Here is a 19,450-nt window from a genome sequence, read left to right on the forward strand (position 1 = left end):
CAATAAACATAGGTGTGCATGTGTCTTTGTAGTAGAGTAATTTATAATCCTTTGGGTATATACCCAGTAGTGGGATGGCTGGGTCATATGGTACATCTAGTTCTAGATCCTTGAGGAAACGCCATACTGTTTTCCATAATGGTTGAACTAGTTTACAATCCCACCAACAGTGTAAAAGTGTTCCTATTTCTCCACATCCTCTCCAACACCTGTTGTTTCCTGACTTCTTAATGATTGCCATTCTAACTGGTGTGAGATGGTATCTCATTGTAGTTTTGATTTGCATTTCTCTGATGGCCAGTGATGACGAGCATTTTTTCATGTGTCTGTTGGCTGTATGGATGTCTTCTTTTGAGAAATGTCTGTTCATATCCTTTCCCCACTTTTTGATGGGGTTGTTTGTTTTTTTCTTCTATATTTGTTTGAGTTCTTTGTAGATTCTGGATATTAGCCCTTTGTCAGATGAGTAGGTTGCAAAAATTTTTTCCCATTCTGTAGGTTGCCTGTTCACTCTGATGGTAGTTTCTTTAGCTGTGCAAAAGCTCTTTAGTTTAATTAGATCCCATGTGTCAATTTTTGCTTTTGCTGCCGTTGCTTTTGGTGTTTTAGACATGAAGTCCTTGCCCATGCCTATGTCCTGAATGGTACTACCTAGATTTTCTTCTAGGGTTTTTATGGTATTAGGTCTAACATTTAAGTCTCTAATCCATCTTGAATTAATTTTCGTATAAGGGGTGAGGAAAGGATCCAGTTTCAGCTTTCTACTTATGGCTAGCCAATTTTCCCAGCACCATTTATTAAATAGGGAATCCTTTCCCCATTTCTTGTTTCTCTCAGGTTTGTCAAAGATCAGATGGCTGTAGATGTGTGGTATTATTTCTGAGGACTCTGTTCTGTTCCATTGGTCTATATCTCTGTTTTGGTACCAGTACCATGCTGTTTTGGTTACTGTAGCCTTGTAGTATAGTTTGAAGTCAGGTAGCGTGACGCCTCCAGCTTTGTCCTTTTGACTTAGGATTGTCTTGGCAATGCGGGCTCTTTTTTGGTTCCATATGAACTTTAAAGCAGTTTTTTCCAATTCTGTGAAGAAAGTCATTGGTAGCTTGATGGGGATGGCATTAAATCTATAAATAACCTTGGGCAGTATGGCCATTTTCACGATATTGATTCTTCCTATCCATGAGCATGGTATGTTCTTCCATTTGTTTGTGTCCTCTTTGATTTCACTGAGCAGTGGTTTGTAGTTCTCCTTGAAGAGGTCCTTTACATCCCTTGTAAGCTGGATTCCTAGGTATTTTATTCTCTTTGAAGCAATTGTGAATGGAAGTTCATTCCTGATTTGGCTCTCTGCTTGTCTGTTACTGGTGTATAAGAATGCTTGTGATTTTTGCACATTAATTTTGTATCCTGAGACTTTGCTGAAGTTGCTTATCAGCTTAAGGAGATTTTGGGCTGAGACGATGGGGTTTTCTAAATATACAATCATGTCATCTGCAAACAGGGACAATTGACTTCTTCTTTTCCTAACTGGATACCCTTGATTTCTTTCTCTTGCCTGATTGCCCTAGCCAGAACTTCCAACACTATGTTGAATAGGAGTGGTGAGAGAGGGCATCCCTGTCTTGTGCCAGTTTTCAAAGGGAATTTTTCCAGTTTTTGCCCATTCAGTATGATATTAGCTGTGGGTTTGTCATAAATAGCTCTTATTATTTTGAGGTACGTTCCATCAATACCAATTTATTGAGCGTTTTTAGCATAAAGGGCTGTTGAATTTTGTCAAAAGCCTTTTCTGCATCTATTGAGATAATTATGTGGTTCTTGTCTTTGGTTCTGTTTATATGCTGGATTACGTTTATTGATTTGCGAATGTTGAACCAGCCTTGCATCCCAGGGATGAAGCCCACTTGATCATGGTGGATAAGCTTTTTGATGTGCTGCTGAATCCGATTTGCCAGTATTTTATTGAGGATTTTTGCATCGATGTTCATCAGGGATATTGGTCTAAAATTCTCTTTTTTTGTTGTGTCTCTGCCAGGCTTTGGTATCAGGATGATGTTGGCCTCATAAAAAGAGTTAGGGAGGATTCCCTCTTTTTCTATTGATTGAAATAGTTTCAGAAGGAATGGTACCAGCTCCTCCTTGTACCTCTGGTAGAATTCAGCTGTGAATCCATCTGGTCCTGGACTTTTTTTGGTGGGTAGGCTATTAATTGTTGCCTCAATTTCAGAGCCTGCTATTGGTCTATTCAGGGATTCAACTTCTTCCTGGTTTAGTCTTGGAAGAGTGTAAGTGTCCAGGAAATTATCCATTTCTTCTAGATTTTCTAGTTGATTTGCGTAGAGGCATTTATAGTATTCTCTGATGGTGTTTGTATTTCTGTGGGGTCGGTGGTGATATCCCCTTTATCATTTTTTATTGCGTCTATTTGATTCTTCTCTCTTTTCTTCTTTATTAGTCTAGCTAGCGGTCTGTCAATTTTGTTGATCTTTTCAAAAAACCAACTCCTGGATTCATTGATTTTTTGGAGGGTTTTTTGTGTCTCTATCTCCTTCAGTTCTGCTCTGATCTTAGTTATTTCTTGCCTTCTGCTAGCTTTTGAATGTGTTTGCTCTTGCCTCTCTAGTTCTTTTAATTGTGATGTTAGAGTGTCAATTTTAGATCTCTCCTGCTTTCTCTTGTGGGCATTTAGTGCTATAAATTTCCCTCTACACACTGCTTTAAATGTGTCCCAGAGATTCTGGTATGTTGTATCTTTGTTCTCATTGGTTTCAAAGAACATCTTTATTTCTGCTTTCATTTCGTTATGTACCCAGTAGTCATTCAGGAGCAGGTTGTTCAGTTTCCATGTAGTTGAGCGGTTTTGATTGAGTTTCTTCGTCCTGAGTTCTAGTTTGATTGCACTGTGGTCTGAGAGACAGTTTGTTATAATTTCAGTTCTTGTACATTTGCTGAGGAGTGCTTTACTTCCAATTATGTGGTCAATTTTGGAATAAGTGCGATGTGGTGCTGAGAAGAATGTATATTCTGTTGATTTGGGGTGGAGAGTTCTATAGATGTCTATTAGGTCCGCTTGGTGCAGAGATGAGTTCAATTCCTGGATATCCTTGTTAACTTTCTGTCTCGTTGATCTGTCTAATGTTGACAGTGGAGTGTTGAAGTCTCCCATTATTATTGTATGGGAGTCTAAGTCTCTTTGTAGGTCTCTAAGGACTTGCTTTATGAATCTGGGTGCTCCTGTATTGGGTGCATATATATTTAGGAGAGTTAGCTCTTCCTGTTGAATTGATCCCTTTACCATGATGTAATGGCCTTCTTTGTCTCTTTTGATCTTTGATGGTTTAAAGTCTGTTTTATCAGAGACTAGGATTGCAACCCCTGCTTTTTTTTGTTCTCCATTTGCTTGGTAGATCTTCCTCCATCCCTTTATTTTGAGCCTATGTATGTCTCTGCATGTGAGATGGGTCTCCTGAATACAGCAGACTGATGGGTCTTGACTCTTTATCCAGTTTGCCAGTCTGTGTCTTTTAATTGGAGCATTTAGTCCATTGACATTTAAGGTTAATATTGTTATGTGTGAACTTGATCCTGTCATTATGATATTAACTGGTTATTTTGCTCGTTAGTTGATGCAGTTTCTTCCTAGCCTCGATGGTCTTTACATTTTGGCATGTTTTTGCAATGGCTGGTACCGCTTGTTCCTTTCCATGTTTAGGGCTTCCTTCAGGGTCTCTTGTAAGGCAGGCCTGGTGGTGACAAAATCTCTAAGCATTTGCTTATCTGTAAAGGATTTTATTTCTCCTTCACTGATGAAGCTTAGTTTGGCTGGATATGAAATTCTCGGTTGAAAATTCTTTTCTTTAAGAACGTTGAATATTGGCCCCCACTCTCTTCTGGCTTGTAGAGTTTCTGCCGAGAGGTCTGCTGTTATTCTGATGGGCTTCCCTTTGTGGGTAACCCGACCTTTCTCTCTGGCTGCCCTTAAGATTTTTTCCTTCATTTCAACTTTGGTGAATCTGGCAATTATGTGTCTTGGAGTTGCTCTTCTGGAGGAGTATCTTTGTGGCGTTCTCTGTATTTCCTGAATTTGAATGTTGGCCTGCCCTACTAGGTTGGGGAAGTTCTCCTGGATGATATCCTGAAGAGTGTTTTCCAACTTGGTTCCATTTTCCCCCTCACTTTCAGGCACCCCAATCAGACGTAGATTTGGTCTTTTTACATAATCCCATACTTCTTGCAGGCTTTGTTCATTTCTTTTTCTTCTTTTTTCTTTTGGTTTCTCTTCTCGCTTCATTTCATTCATTTGATCCTCAATCGCTGATACTCTTTCCTCCAGTTGATCGAGTCGGTTACCGAAGCTTGTGCATTTGTCACGTATTTCTCGTGTCATGGTTTTCATCTCTGTCATTTCGTTTATGATCTTCTCTGCATTAATTAGTCTAGCTGTCAATTCTTCCACTTTTTTTTCAAGATTTTTAGTTTCTTTGCGCTGGGTACGTAATTCCTCCTTTAGCTCTGAGAGGTTTGGTGGACTGAAGCCTTCTTCTCTCATCTCGTCAAAGTCATTCTCTGACCAGCTTTGATCCGTTGCTGGCGATGGGCTGCGCTCCTTTGCAGGGGGAGATGCGCTCTTATTTTTTGAATTTCCAGCTTTTCTGCCCTGCTTCTTCCCCATCTTTGTGGTTTTATCTGTCTCTGGACTTTGATGATGGTGACGTACTGATGGGGTTTTGGTATAGGTGTCCTTCCTGTTTGATAGTTTTCCGTCTGACAGTCAGAAGGACTGTCTGTTGGTCTGTTAGAGATTGCTTGAGGTCCACTCCAGACCCTGTTTGCCTGGGTATCAGCAGCAGAGGTTGCCAAAGATAGAATATTGCTGAACAGCGAGTGTACCTGTCTGATTCTTTCTTTGGAAGTTTCCTCTCTGGGGTGACGCCACCCTGTGAGGTGTGGGGTATCAGACTGCCCCTAGTGGGGGATGTCTCCCAGCTAGGCTACTCAGGGGTCAGGGACCCACCTGAGCAGGCAGTCTGTCCGTTCTCAGATCTCAACCTCCGCGTTAGGAGATCCACGGCTCTCCCCAAAGCTGTCAGACAGAGTCGTTCGGGTCTGCAGCGGCCCCGCTCTTTCCCCTAATGGACTGCAGCTGTGCGCTGTCCGCAGCGGTAGAGTCTACAGAGACAGGCAGGCTTCCTTGAGCTGCTGTGAGCTCCACCCAGTTCGAGCTTCCCAGCGGCTTTGTTTACCTACTTAAGCCTCAGCAATGGCGGGCGCCCCCCCCCAGCCTCGCTGCTGCCTTGCGGATAGATCGCCGCAGACGGCTGTGTTAGCAGTGAGGGAGGCTCCGTGGGCGTGGGACCCTCCCGGCCAGGTGTGGGATATATTCTCCTGGTGTGCCTGTTTCCTTAAAGCGCAGTATTGGGGTGGGAGTTACCCGATTTTCCAGGTGTTGTGTGTCTCAGTTCCCCTGGCTAGGAAAAGGGATTTCCTTCCCCCTTGCGCTTCCAGGTGAGGCGATGCCTCGCCCTGCTTCAGCTCACGCTGGTCAGGCTGCAGCAGCTGACCCGCACCGATTGTCCGGCACTCCCTAGAGAGATGACCCCAGTACCTCAGTTGAAAATGCAGAAATCACCGGTCTTCTGTGTCGCTCGCGCTGGGAGTTGGAGACTGGAGCTGTTCCTATTCGGCCATCTTGCTCCGCCCTCCGACAGCAGATTTCTTATCAGGAAAATTGTATGCTAGAAAACAAGGCAAAGACGTATTTTTAAGTTCTTAAAAAATTGTTCATACTTAGGTAGCATGTATATACCATAGGCATCAGTTTATTAAAATAGAAAAGAACAAGTGTTACCACTCACCAGTGAGCTAACACAAAATTTAATGCCTATGTTGAAAGAAAAGTTTAGGGAAAAATTCTGAGTTATTGGATGTAGACAGAGAAGTCAGTCTGTTACTGTTTACATAAGGATTATGTACCTAAGGGCAGAGAACAATTAGAAGGACATGATGAAGTAAAAATTAACTTTAGTAGTGAAATCTTGAAAAAATAGGCTAAACATCACTAAGAAATTATTTTTGCCAAGTTTAATCTTTACACATTTTTATTATAAAGAATTCTGAACACAGAACTTATAGTATGACAACTTGAGTACCCACCATTTAGCTTTGTAAAATTTTAATGTTTTTTCATGCTTGCTTTGTATTTTTCTATTTAAAGAAATATAATATTACAGACTTAGATTTCCACAGTGTTCACTCCCTAATATAAAATCATCTTGTAGCCCTTCCCAGAAGTAATCACTCTTTTGAATTTGGTGCTTTTAGTTACAAGCATTTTATATTCTTTTAAAACATATTGTACTTGTTATAAATGGTGTCAGATAAATATGCTCTTTGTTGAAGTTTTCTATTTTGAGATGTGTCTTTATTGATACATGAGCCATAGCCCACTTAGTTGTATTCTATATAGTTAGTGCATGTATTCTATTCTATGAATAGTACAGAATTTGTAATCATTTTCTTGTTATAGACATTAAGATTATTTATAATTCATCACCATCGCAAACCATGCTGCAGTGAGTATCCTTGTGCATGTTTACATAGGCACATGAGCAAGTGTTTCTCTGTGTTGCGTGTCTCCGTGTAAACTAGCCAGGTTTTAGGTTCGTATAATACCTTTACTGTTAGTGTCTGTTGTCGTATTACTTATCATTGGGCCATACCCACCCTCACATAATTTACTAGTTCCTGTTTTTCCACATTCTCACCCATACTCAGTCTCTCTAATGGATGTAAAATGGAATTCATTGTTTTAATTTATATTGCTGATTACTACTAAAGTAGGACCCTATGTCATGTGTTTATTAACCATTAGATTTTCCTTTTCTGTGAATGATGTGTTTATATCTTACCCCCATTTTTTGTTTGATTTTTATTTCTCTTATTTATATGAATTTGAGATCTGTCTCATAAAAAAAGAAAAAAAGAGATGAGATCCCACTCTGTCGCCCAGGCTAATCCAAACTTCTGGACTTAAGCAATCCTGCCATCTCGGCCTCTCAGAGTGCTAGGATTACAGGCATGAGCCACTGCGCTCAGCAAAAAAGAAAAAAAAGTTTTGTTTTGTTTTTTTGAATTTTACTCTGTTGCCCAGGCTGGAGTGTAGAGGCAAGGTCTCGGCTCACTGCAACCTCTGCCTGTCGGGTTCAAGTGATTCTCCTGCCTCAGCTTCCTGATTAGCTGGGATTACAGACGCTCACCACAACGCCTGGCTAATTTTTGTATTTTTAGTAGAGACAGGGTTTTGCCATATTGGCCAGGCTGGTCTCCAACTCCTGATCTCAAGTGATCCACCTGCCTTCGCCTCTCAAAGTGCTGAGACCACAGGCAAGAGCCACTGCACCCCGCCCAAAAATATTGTGAATACCATTTTATTAGTCTATTCTCTCAGTTTATAACTTGTATTTTCACTTGGTGTATGTTTCCTTATAATATAGAAGTTATAAATTTTAATACTGTCATAATGATTAATATTTGATTTCTTTTTGTTTTAAAAATCTTCCTAAGACCATAAACATTTTCTTGTGTAATTTCATCTAAAGGTTTTAAGAGTTTGGTTTTCAGTTTGTCTTCAATACACTAATCCACTTGGAATTTATTTTCTGTATGATGTGAGGTAGGGATATAATTTAATGTGTCTTTTTTTCTTTTTTTAAATTTTATTTTATGTAAGTAACCAATTCCTGTCCCCACAAATTTTTCCAAAATAATATTAAAATTTAAAATAGTTCTAAATTTGTAGGAATCCTGCAAAGATAGTACGGAGAATTCCTATATACTCCACACCCAGTTTCCTCAATTGTTAACATCTTATGTTAGCATAGTTTTTGAATAGACGGTAGTACATATTGCTCTGCATATTTTAGAAGTGGTTTTTATTTTTACAAAGAAACTTTAGGAAATTTTAGCTTAGGATTTTTATCTCTTAACACATATTTTATAGGTAGTTTAAATCAAAACAGGGTGATTGTGTCATAAATTTTGACACAAATATAAATAAGTGTTTTACCTAAAAAAGATTTGGGGTGACTGTGTCATCAGTTTTGACACAAATATAAATAAGTGTTTTACCTGAAAAAGATTTGGGGAAGAATCTTAATTTGGCAAATGATGTTTTAGTCTGTTGCCTTTTTATTTTCAAAATATCTTGAATTTCTTTGCAACATTTACAACTATAGAGTTTGTTGATTACTAACTAAGGGGCCTTTGTAGTTAGTTCTAAATTCTAGAATGGGGAAACGGGGAATAAAGATTTTTCTTAAAACTTACTCCTAGTTTTGCTGCACTAGGCCAAGCATTTTTTTGTTTACTTTTATTCTTTTCTACTGCACGTCACTAATAAAATATATACACTAAAATTTGGAGATTCAAAGGGGGGCATGTAATACTTATATATGAAATTAGCCCAAGATCAGTGAAAATCACATCAAGGAAGATAGTGAACATAACTTATAAAGTGGTTGCTAGTTTAGACAAGTCAGTTAAATTCATGAAAATGCTATTTTGGTTCAGAAAAGAGAGTTTAGGTCGGGAGCAAGTGGCTCACACTTGTAATCCTAGCACTTTGGGAGGCTGTGGAGGGAGGATCTCCTGAGCCCTGGAGTTTGAGACCAGCCTGAACAACATAGTGAGACACTGTCTCAAAAAATAAGACAAGTAAATAAAAAATGGATTTTCGTAAACAAAAAAAAAAAGAAAGCCAAAAGCATAAGGCCAAGCCATTATACTGAGAGTTCAAATTATGGTAATTTCATTCTGAGAAACCACCTAACACAGTTATTGTAGTTATGCTACGATTGTGAATCTACCTTCTGTAATAGTTGCTCACTCTTTAAGACACAGAAATAAACATAATTTAGATGTGGCTCTATAGCACTCAGATGTTTAGTTTTATCCCATGAGAATTGCTAACCCGTTTTAGATTTCTCTTTCTCTTATCAAATAGTCTCAATGTTTTGTATAAAGATAAATACTTCAGTTTTAAGAATTGTAGCTCATTAGAAATATTAGTCTCGGTAATTTTAAACTACAAATAAAGTACATTTTCTTCATTCACAGTACTATGGAATCTCTAATATGGGCCAGTGTTTTTGCTGGGTCGTGGGCCTAATACTTGAAGAACTCACTCTGATGGGGAAAAAGTGAAACATGATGAAATATTGATAGTAAAAGGATAGATGTCTACATTTAACCTTGAAGGATAAGTAGTTTTTTGGATGGATGAGAGGAATCACTGGCCGGGCGCACTGGCTTACGCATGTAATCCTAGCACTTTGGGAGGCTGAGGCCAGTAGATCACAAGGTCAGGAGTTCAAGACCAGCCTAGCCAAGATGGTGAAACCTTGTCTCTACTAAAACTACAAAAATTAGCTGGGTGCAGTGGCAGGCTTCTATAATCCCAGCTACTCAGGAGGCAGAGGCAGGAAAATCTCTTGAACCTGGACAGCAGAGGTTGCAGTGAGCTGAGATCGTGCCACTGCACTCCAGCCTAGGTGACAGAGTAAGACTCCATCTCAAAAAAAAAAAAAAAAAAAAAAATCATGAAAAGGAATTCTGTTCATTTTAAGTAGTTTGAGATCTTGAGATTTCTGGAGATACCAATAAGAGTGTGTCAGAGAGAAGATGGGAAATAAGAATTTTTAAAAATAAAATCTTGCAAGATACACTATCTTGTTTGAGCTTTATTCTGCGGCTTATAAGAAAAAGAAATGTTGGCTCTTTAATCAAGTAGAATCCTAATAAACAATTTGGTATGATTAGAGTGGTACCTGAATAGTAGCTGAGAATTGGGATGTAATAGTCAATATAATTTCTCAGTGAGAAGAGCATTCATCATGTTGGAGAAGAGGAAAGAAACTCAAGCTTTTAAAGAAGGTGAAATATATTGGACCTCAACCTCTGATTTAAGATATATGGTGGTATATATTTTTTAAGGACCATGGTGTTCTGTATTATGTGCTTTCTAACTTTGAATTTGGAAAGTTTCACTGAAGTTTGTGGCACTGGTAAAACCACCATGCAATCAGGGCAGCTTAAAGATAGTAGAGGAAAAATCACACCCGTGATTGCAAATGCTTGTGTTAACTGAATATTGTTTTAGAAGTTGGAAGTTTGAGAAGCCTATCGAACAATATTTCTTTTCTCTAATTCTGAACTACTTGAGAGGTAAGACAAAAGTTAGAGTTGTAGAGATCAAAGTATCCAGTTAAATACTAGGTAGAAGGTTGTTACACAGGCCCAGTTTGTTATAACTAAGGGACCAACCAGACAAGTAAATCACTTTTGCCTTGGGTGATGTGAGTAAGTGGGAGGACCTGGAGGCGTACACTAATGGATACCTCTTCCCTTGAAAAATAAAACTGGGAAAAGGTGATTCCTTGTCTTTTAGTCAGTAGTTACTGCTGAGACTGGAAAACATTCATGCAGTGATAATTTGCTACTCTCAAACAGCAGATTTATTGTAGGTACAGTTTTGGAATTTCAAAGCTGAACGTGATCTTGGAGGTCATTTACTTAACTCCCCTCATTTTTACAGATGAGGAAAATGTGGGCCTAAAAAGGTCAACTTACTTAAGATAATACAAGCGGAAGAGCAGATCTTCTGAGTCACCATGCCAACGTCTATTTATAAGTAGGAATGCTAATACATTGCTTTTTCAATAGAAAATTAAGTGAAATTTCTCATTTCTGTTTTCTCATATAGAACACCAAAATATGAGAATCTTAAAGACAATAAAGCAAATTAGTACTCCAGCTACTTTACAATGACTACTACCACTTTTACACATTTCTTTTCAAATGCTTTTTAATGCATACAATTTATATGTGAAGTATAACTGCAGTGTCCAAATTGGAATACAAGAGGGATCCATCTCTTTCATGTGAAAGGACTCATTTTGCTGCTTGTCTTTTTCATAGAGAACCATTCTGAAAGAATACAAGGTAAATATATCAAGAATACTCTGTATCTGGAATTTTTTTCTAACATGAGCTTTGAATAACTGTGTGAATGTGTATTTCTTTCCTTGAATCTAAAATAAGATTAGATCAGATATGGCAAATATGTTTCTTTTGTCCTTCCCTTAAATTGATCGCATAGTTAACTGCTTTGGAGATTCTGGGAAGATGGAGGCACTTGCCTCACATTCTTCACCTGGATAATCCAACACAGAAAGAGGGCGTGCCATGCCTCGTGGTTCTTTCCATCCCTACTTAGGTAATTGCTCAGATCCTCTTGGGTTATAACATTCTGCAATTGTATATTTTAGAAGCTAATTTTTTTTTCTGAATTAAACTAACTTATAATATTACCGAGTTTTACATAAAGTTTTATTCTTTAGACTAATCAATATGCTAGAAACATCTGTACATGTAACTCAGGGAACTAGTTCTTCTGTTGTCATATGATGACAGATTATTCCACACAAACACACATACTAAAAATGTCATTGTGAACTAAGCTCAGAAAACTTCAACTGAAGCATGGTATTATTATTATTATTATTATTATTTTTCTCAGCATGAGCAGTAATTTTCCAGACCCTCAGCCAAATGTCTGAAAGAAGATAAAGTACAGTGGACTTTCCTATAACACAGTCTGAAAATTAAAATCAAAGTGTCCTAGTAACTAAGCTGTCTTAAACGGGAAGTGAGATCTTAGATTCCCTTTGTTATTAAGGGTCAAGTCTTTGGTGGTTTTTAGTATTTAAGGTCAACACTCACTAATCCTTTTTTTGAGGGGTCAATGACAGCTTAACTGCAAAGCATAGTTTCAGTTTACTGCCTGGCAAATACAAGCTTATTACATTAAAAAGAAAACTGAACCTGATTTTATTTTGCATTTGAAATTTATAGAATACAAGATATTTTTGTATCATAGGCTCATCATTGTAAACATCAGTTATCACTATGTAAATGAACACTGGAAGTGCTATTAAAATATATTTTAAGCTAATATATAGACAAATTTGCTTTTATAGTGTATGGAAAACTTATGCCCATTGATCATTCATGGTTTTGTAATGAATTTTTTTTTTTTTTTTTTTTTTGAGACGGAGTCTCGCTGTATCGCCCAGGCTGGAGTGCAGTGGCGCGATCTCGGCTCACTGCAAGCTCCGCCTCCCGGGTTCCCGCCATTCTCCTGCCTCAGCCTCCGAGTAGCTGGGACTACAGGCGCCCGCCACCTCGCCCGGCTAGTTTTTTGTATTTTTAGTAGAGACGGGGTTTCACCGTGTTAGCCAGGATGGTCTCGATCTCCTGACCTCGTGATCCACCCGCCTCGGCCTCCCAAAGTGCTGGGATTACAGTCTTGAGCCACCGCGCCCGGCCAGTAATGAATGTTTTTAAGATAACATTTACCAAAGCTCTGTATTTTAATAATCCAGAAAACTAGAAAAATAAAAAATCATCCAGGCGCAATGACTCAAGCCTGTAATCTCAGCACTTTGGGAGGCCAAAGTAGGCGGATCATCTGAGGTCAGGAGTTTGTGACCAGCCTGATCAACATAGTGAAACACCATCTCTACTAAAAATACACAAATTAGCCAGGTGTGGTGGTGCACACCTATAATCCCAGCTACTTGGGAGGCTGAGGCAGGAGAATGGCTGGAACCCAAGAGCCAGAGGTTACAGTAAGCCGAGATCACCCCATTGCACTCCAGCCTGGGCAATAGAGTGAGACTCCATCTCAAAAAAAGAAAAGGAAAAATGTCATTCATAATCTTAGCATTCAGAAATTATGATGTCTATATGTATTGACATAATTGGGATCATGTATGTACATAGTTATATAGTTTTGTAATCTTTTCACATACCAAATATTTGAATATTTTCTGTCACTGAATAATCTTATAGAACATGATTTTTAGGATACATCTATAAGAATCAATATATCCCATCGTATCAATGTACCATTTTTTTAACCCTTCCTTTTTGACATTTATATTGCTTCCAAGTTTTTGCTCTTTTGAATTTTTATTTTCTTCTTTAAGTTCTGTTGGACTTGATTTTTTTTCCCTTTTTAAAGTAATGTTGTGATTAATGTCAGTGTGCAGAAATATTTCTGTATATCTGTGATTTCATTAAGCTGTTAGAATCTATTAGGTCAGCTGATACTAAAGTTTTCAATATTTTTGTCACCCAGAAAGTTATGCCTGTTTAAATTTTATTCACAGTGTATTAGAGTGAATTTGTCTCTCTTTGCCTTGTTTTAAGTTTTTTTTTTTTTTTTTTTTTGAGACCGAGTCTTGCTCTGTCACCCAGGCTGGAGTACAGTGGCACAATCTCACCTCATTGCAACTTCTGCCTACCGAGTTCAAGTGATTCCTCTGCCTCAGTCTCCCGAGTAGCTGGGATTACAAGCACATGACACCACGCCCAGCTAATTTTTGTATTTTTAGTAGAGATGGGGTTTTGCTCTGTTGGCTAGGCTGGTCTTGAACTCCTGACCTCAAGTTATCTGCCTGTCTTGGCCTTCCAGAGTGCTGGGATTACAGGCGTTAGCCACCATGACCAGCCTTAAATCTTTGCAGATGAAAAATTACTTATGTAATTTAATTTGCATTTCTTTAGTTACTGGTAAGTTTGAATCTCCACCCCCTTCAATTTATGGCCCTTTGCAGTTGTGGGGTTGAGGGGCATATGTTGTTTATTCTATGTAGGGGTGCTTATTTTAGTTTTGGCATTTGGTGCTTTTAATAATGCTTTTTTTTTTTTTTTTTTTCCTAAAGCTGTGTGGCATGGAGAGAAAAGCATGGAATTTTAATTCATGGACTTGTATTTTGTTGTCACTTTTGTATTTTCTGTGTGTCTTTGGGCCAACTGTCATCTGTGAGCCTGAAGTTGACTGATCTGCCAAAAAAGATGATTATGAGATTTAAATGAGACACCTACCCCAGAAGAATCACTCAATGGTAGCTACACTTCTCCTTTTCCTCACCTCCTCGTTATCACCTACCTGTCATTTCTCTCTTTAGGCATTTTTGAACAGAATTGAAGGAAAATGACATTCAAGTCTGTTATTTGCCTGTAAACAGAGTGGGTACAATCTCACTGACCACTGGGTAGTCACTGTTGAAATCTTTTCAATTCTTATGAAGACAGCTGATGGATATACTTTTACAATATATATAGTGAGAAGGAGTGGAAAGAGAGCCAGCATTGGAACAGGCCCAGCCATCAGAGGAGCAGCTTTTTCTTCTCTGTGTCTTATACTACATACTCTTTTTTTTTTTTTTTTTTTTTTTTTTTTGGTTAAGGACTAGTTCTCTGTGTTGCATTTTTATGCCAACTGTAGCTGCTGCCAGAATCTTGGATGCCCTAAATACCAGTGCTTACAGTGGAAGCCAGCAGGGTGGACCAGACAGTGAAAAAGATTCCTTTGCTCATGTTGCCAGCTTATCTGAAATCTTGAACAGCTGTTTGAATGAATGAAGTACATATTCAAGGGAGTTACAGAACTTCCAGAAAAACTGCTTTTATCAGGCAGTCTCCCTGCAAGCATCTATTGAGTAGATCCTCTGTCAGGCACAATTCCAGATTTTGGAGATACAATGGGAGTAAGACACTAGTCCTGTGCTGAAGATGGCAGATTTAAACAGTAAAATAGCATTAACAGATGAAAGGCAGGATGTAAGTACTAAAGGACTACAGGTGTTCCAGTCAAGAGGATAGTCACCTAATGTTGGAGGATATTGTCATAGGGAAGTTCCAAGATATTCAAGAAATTGAGACCTATAATTTGGAAGTGGTTTTGTTTTCTTCCAAAGTGAGAGAGTGAGGCTTAATTCTCTTCTGTATTAAACTGTGTTTCTATAATTGCTTTGTCTATGTCAGGGTGACTTGTAAGAAGCAGATGGACATTTGAGTACAACTACACTTTTGTTTAAGACATATGGCATATGTATTTACCTTCCCGATATCAGTACAGCAGGTGGAGATGACATGCCGTGACCACAAGTTTTGGGAGACTTGAGTTCTTATACATGGGATGATTTTTTGTTTTGTTTTGTTTTCTTTCTTTCTTTCTTTCTTTTTTTTTTTTGGCTTGAGAGAGGACAGGCAACAACCGATGGAGTTTCTCAGGATAGACCACCATGACTAGAATGCAAAACTGTAAAAGTGACTGCTGTATTTTAATCAGCAAATCTGCCACAGTTGTGGGACATTAAAGCCTTAACTGACCCTACTACATCACCTAAAGATAGATGTTGCACTCAAGGCTGCAAAGGGAGCCAACCATTTTTATATATTTACATATTTAAATCCATTCTCCAGCAACAATTGAAATGCTTATAAGCATTTTAATTCTTCCTGCCAGCTCTATATTTCAACCTGAGAACCCAAATAATACACTTTCATCCACATCAGTAAAGCTAATTACCCTTGACTGTACTATTTCTAATATACTTTTATTTTAGCATTTCAAAATACATTTAAAAAGTAAATTATGAGTTCTTCCAAACTAGATTCTCTTCTCAGTCACATTAAAATGATCAAAAACCGGAAACATTATAAAATTTTTTGCCAGGAACAACCTAATCCATCAAAAGGAGAGTAAAAATCTTTTTTTATATTGTCCACCATATGATACAAAAATTAATTTTGGTACTATTAATAAATGTTCCTTTTTTGGTAATACTTGATTCCTGACATAAATAATCATTAAGTCTATGTTATTAGGTCATGTCTTCTAGAATACAACCTCAACTGTGCATAAGACTTCTTTGTTTTGAAGTTATAAATTTTATTATTATCCTTTTGTGAGTTTTTGCCTCTCACAGGTCACTTTTCTTTTGTTCAGAAGTGGTTCTGATTTAAGGTACCAACTTTATATGTTTCACTGACAATTATTAAAGGCCCATTGTTTCTAAAACATTGTACTGTGAACATTAAGTGATAGAAAGATAAGGCTCCAAAGTAGCTGACTTTATTTGAATAAAAACTGTGGTCACAGATAAATACAATATATAGCATAATGTAATAAATCTTAGGAAAGACCGAAAAATATTAAAGACAGCTTAGCAAACATACAACAAAAGAGTAACAATTTTTGGATGATAGGGTGAGTGAAAGGAAGAGTAGTGCTAGGTAAAGACTGGCCATGTGTGCTAGAGCCAGATCTTAGAGGACTTTGGATGTCTTTCTGCATGTTTGAACTATACTCTCCAGGTAATATGGAGAAACTTAGGAGGCTTTTTTATGCCCTTCTCCATCTCCATTAGAAAGTAATACTTGCTCATTATACAGAATTTAGAAAGTACAAAAAGATATGTAAAAGAAATGTAAAATCATTCATAAATTCATTCTCTCTCTTCTGGCACCCTACTCCATCCCATCTTCCAGTGCTGTTTCCTGACCCACAGTGATGTGATTAGAGCCATGCTTTAGGAATGGGACCTAGATGTGGTGTATCATAAGTTGCAGGATAACTTATTAGGAATCTTAGTATGCAGAGGGAACAGGAAGGAGTGAGTAGAACAAGAATCCTTTTAAAGATAGAAACAGGCTGGGTGCGGTGGCTCACGCCTGTAATCCCAACACTTTGGGAGGCCAAGGCAGGTGGATCATTTGAGGTCAGGAGTTTGAGACCAGCTTGGCCAACATGGTGAAATTCTGTCTCTACTAAAAATAGAAAAATTAGCCAGGCATGGTGGCACATGCTTGTAATCCCAGCTACTTGGGAGGCTGAGGCAGGAGAATCGCTTGAACCTGGGAGGCGGAGGTTGCAGTGAGCTGAGATCACGTTACTGCACTCCAGCCTGGGCGACAGAGGGAGACTTCGTCCCCAAAAAAAAAAAAAAAGATAGGAACAAAAGGCGATTTTTACTGATTTCATGTGGGTGTTTTATTGTGTGATTGACTGCCCTTTCAAGCCTATGTGGCCAAAAGGATCCTGTTGTCCTCAAACATGAGAAACCTTACTGAAGACAGAATGGGAGACACTATAATTTTGTTTTGGGATACTTTAAATTTGAGGTGCTACCAAGGCATCTAACTGGTCCATCTGTACAGAATCAGGAACCCAGGTAGGAGGTGCAGATGATTGCTGCTTTTTCTTTTTTGCTTACAGAGCATTCACCTATTTATTACCAGTTTTTCTAGTGTGTTCTTTCATGTGGACAGTTTCTGAGGCTGTGGTGACAAGTGATTTAAGAAGCATATTTACAAAACCATCAGTTCTATTAAAAGATATATGAGGTCAAAGTTAGTATGATTCAAGGTCAGTGATCCCCAGATTTGACCATTAATCCTATACTAACGGAAGTGGTGGCAGCATTTACTTCAAAAACACTAAGAATAATGAGATAACACTGTCCTCGACATATTTTAACAAAGATAGTCTATTATCTTGTTTCCTGTAAAGGATTTCCACCCTTTCAGTTTTTCCAATAAGTAAGGGAACATGAGGTAGATACCATTTGTAGATTTAGCTGTATATTGACATTTTCAGTCATGATCCAGAATTGGTCAATTACAGTTGACTGTAGTTCTTGGAGAAGTCTAAATGGAAGGGACAATCTGTTTATAAGGAAACAGTCTTTCCTGCTATTTAAGGGTAACATGATTATTTTTTAACATGGATCACAGCTGCCCCAAATGCAGTAAAGATTTTTTGTGAGTCTAGTCTTAGGTTTACAAGCTCAGCCTTGTACCACAGCATCAGTGTCCTCATGTGTATATGCATTCCCTAACAATTAGTTGTTTGTGCTTCAGTCTTGTTTTGAAGGTTCTTTTTTTTTTTTTTTTTTTTTTTCAACCATGTGATGTCTGGCCTCAGCTTGAAGAATTTAAAAATTAAGCATATTTTATTCTTGACCTTTACAGAAATTAAAATTTTTGGTTGTACTGTGTAGGTCTAGATATCCTTGCTAAAACAGTTTTTTAAACCTCTGTCAGCATTTGAAGCTGTTTGAGATTGTAGAAAATTGTGCAACCTTTGTTTTATTATTTGACTCTTAATAGATAACGCTAAGCCTCAAGTATGAATTCTCTTTATATGAGACCAGCACATTGTGGAAATAGAGGATTTTAGATAGGCCTTTACAATGCATGTATTTTACATACTTTCACCCTAAAAATGTAACATGTATTTGGCAAAGGAAGGGCTTTTGTTGCTGTCATTCTCCCTCATGTTCCTCTTGTGCCTGACTGACTGCAGGAGAAACTTTAGTTCTCAGGACCTTGGTTTGCTCACGGCCTTCTGAGATTGATGCTGCCTTTCCTCTTTTTGCTTTTGTTGCAAGGACAGTGCAATCATATTCTTGCCTTCCTTCTGCTGTTACACAAATGATGGCCCCCTCATCAGGATCACTTCGAGAAAAATCTCTTAGTATTCTGAGAGGGCGTAGACTCCCACTAAGTCTTCCAAAAGGACTGAAGATAGAGGTTTCCTAGAGCTCCTGGCTCCTCTCTTTCTTTTTAGTTCTGGTTCTCTCTAATCTTCTTCGTAAACTCCCATTCTCTGAAAGACAAATGCTTTTAGGGACTCTGCATGGCATGTGGATTTTACTCACAAAAACTGTGTCCCAGAGCTCCTCTACCTATTTTTGTACCATCTCTTCCCATTCATTCACTGCTGTATGTAGCCTTGTCCATGTTGGCTTACTTCCTGTCCTGTTACTGTGTTCTTCTGTCTTATTCCTACCTTGCACATGCTACTGTTCGTCTCAGAATGCCTTCCACACATACCACCCCCACCCCGCCTTATTATTTGCTCACTCAAACCATTGCTGGCTGAAGTCTTTGCTTTCAGGGTTACTTGGGAAATCCTTTCTTGCTCACCTCTCCTCCCAGGTAGGCTTAGATGTCTCTACTGTGTGCTCCCGTAGTATGGCCCACATCCCTTTATTACAGCCCTTATGTTGGTTACAATGACAGGTCTGAGATTAATAAAGTATTTTTTTTTTCTGTCACCCAGTCTGGAGTGCAGTGGTGCAGTCTTCTCACTGCAACCGCCTCCCAGATTCAAGCGATTCTCCTGCCTCAGCCTCCTGAGTAGCTGGGATTACAGGCATCTGCCACCATACCCAGCTGATTTTTTTGTATTTTTAGTAGAGAAGGGGTGTCACCATGTTGGCCAGGCTGGTCCTGAATTCCTGATCTCAGGTGATCTGCCTACCTCAGCCTCCCAAAGTGCTGGGATTACAGGTATGAGCCACCATGCCTGGCCTAATAAGGTATTTTCAATACTGAGCATAGTACCAGCCAGTGAGCTGGTGCTTAATAAGGATTTGAAGTAAGAATCAATGGCTCAAAAGGAGAGAAAGTGTGAAGGATAATTTCTGTATCTGTGGTCAGCATTCACAGGCTCAGTAGTTGGAGAAACCTATATTCCCTGGTTTGACTTTTTCAGTATTTCTTAAGTGCTACTGTTCTTTTAGTCTCTAAATCAAAA

At 38.5% G+C, this 19,450-nt stretch overlaps 1 protein-coding gene across 4 annotated transcripts in view; it reads left to right on the forward strand.

The window, feature by feature from the left end:
* PPP1R9A (protein phosphatase 1 regulatory subunit 9A) overlaps window positions 1-19,450 on the forward strand; it is a 408,553-nt gene that overhangs the window by 183,818 nt on the left and 205,285 nt on the right. The window lies entirely within an intron of this gene.

The sequence above is a fragment of the Trachypithecus francoisi genome, unplaced genomic scaffold, assembly GCF_009764315.1.
Source record: "Trachypithecus francoisi isolate TF-2019V2 unplaced genomic scaffold, Tfra_2.0 Lachesis_group4, whole genome shotgun sequence".
Lineage (NCBI taxonomy): Eukaryota > Metazoa > Chordata > Mammalia > Primates > Cercopithecidae > Trachypithecus > Trachypithecus francoisi.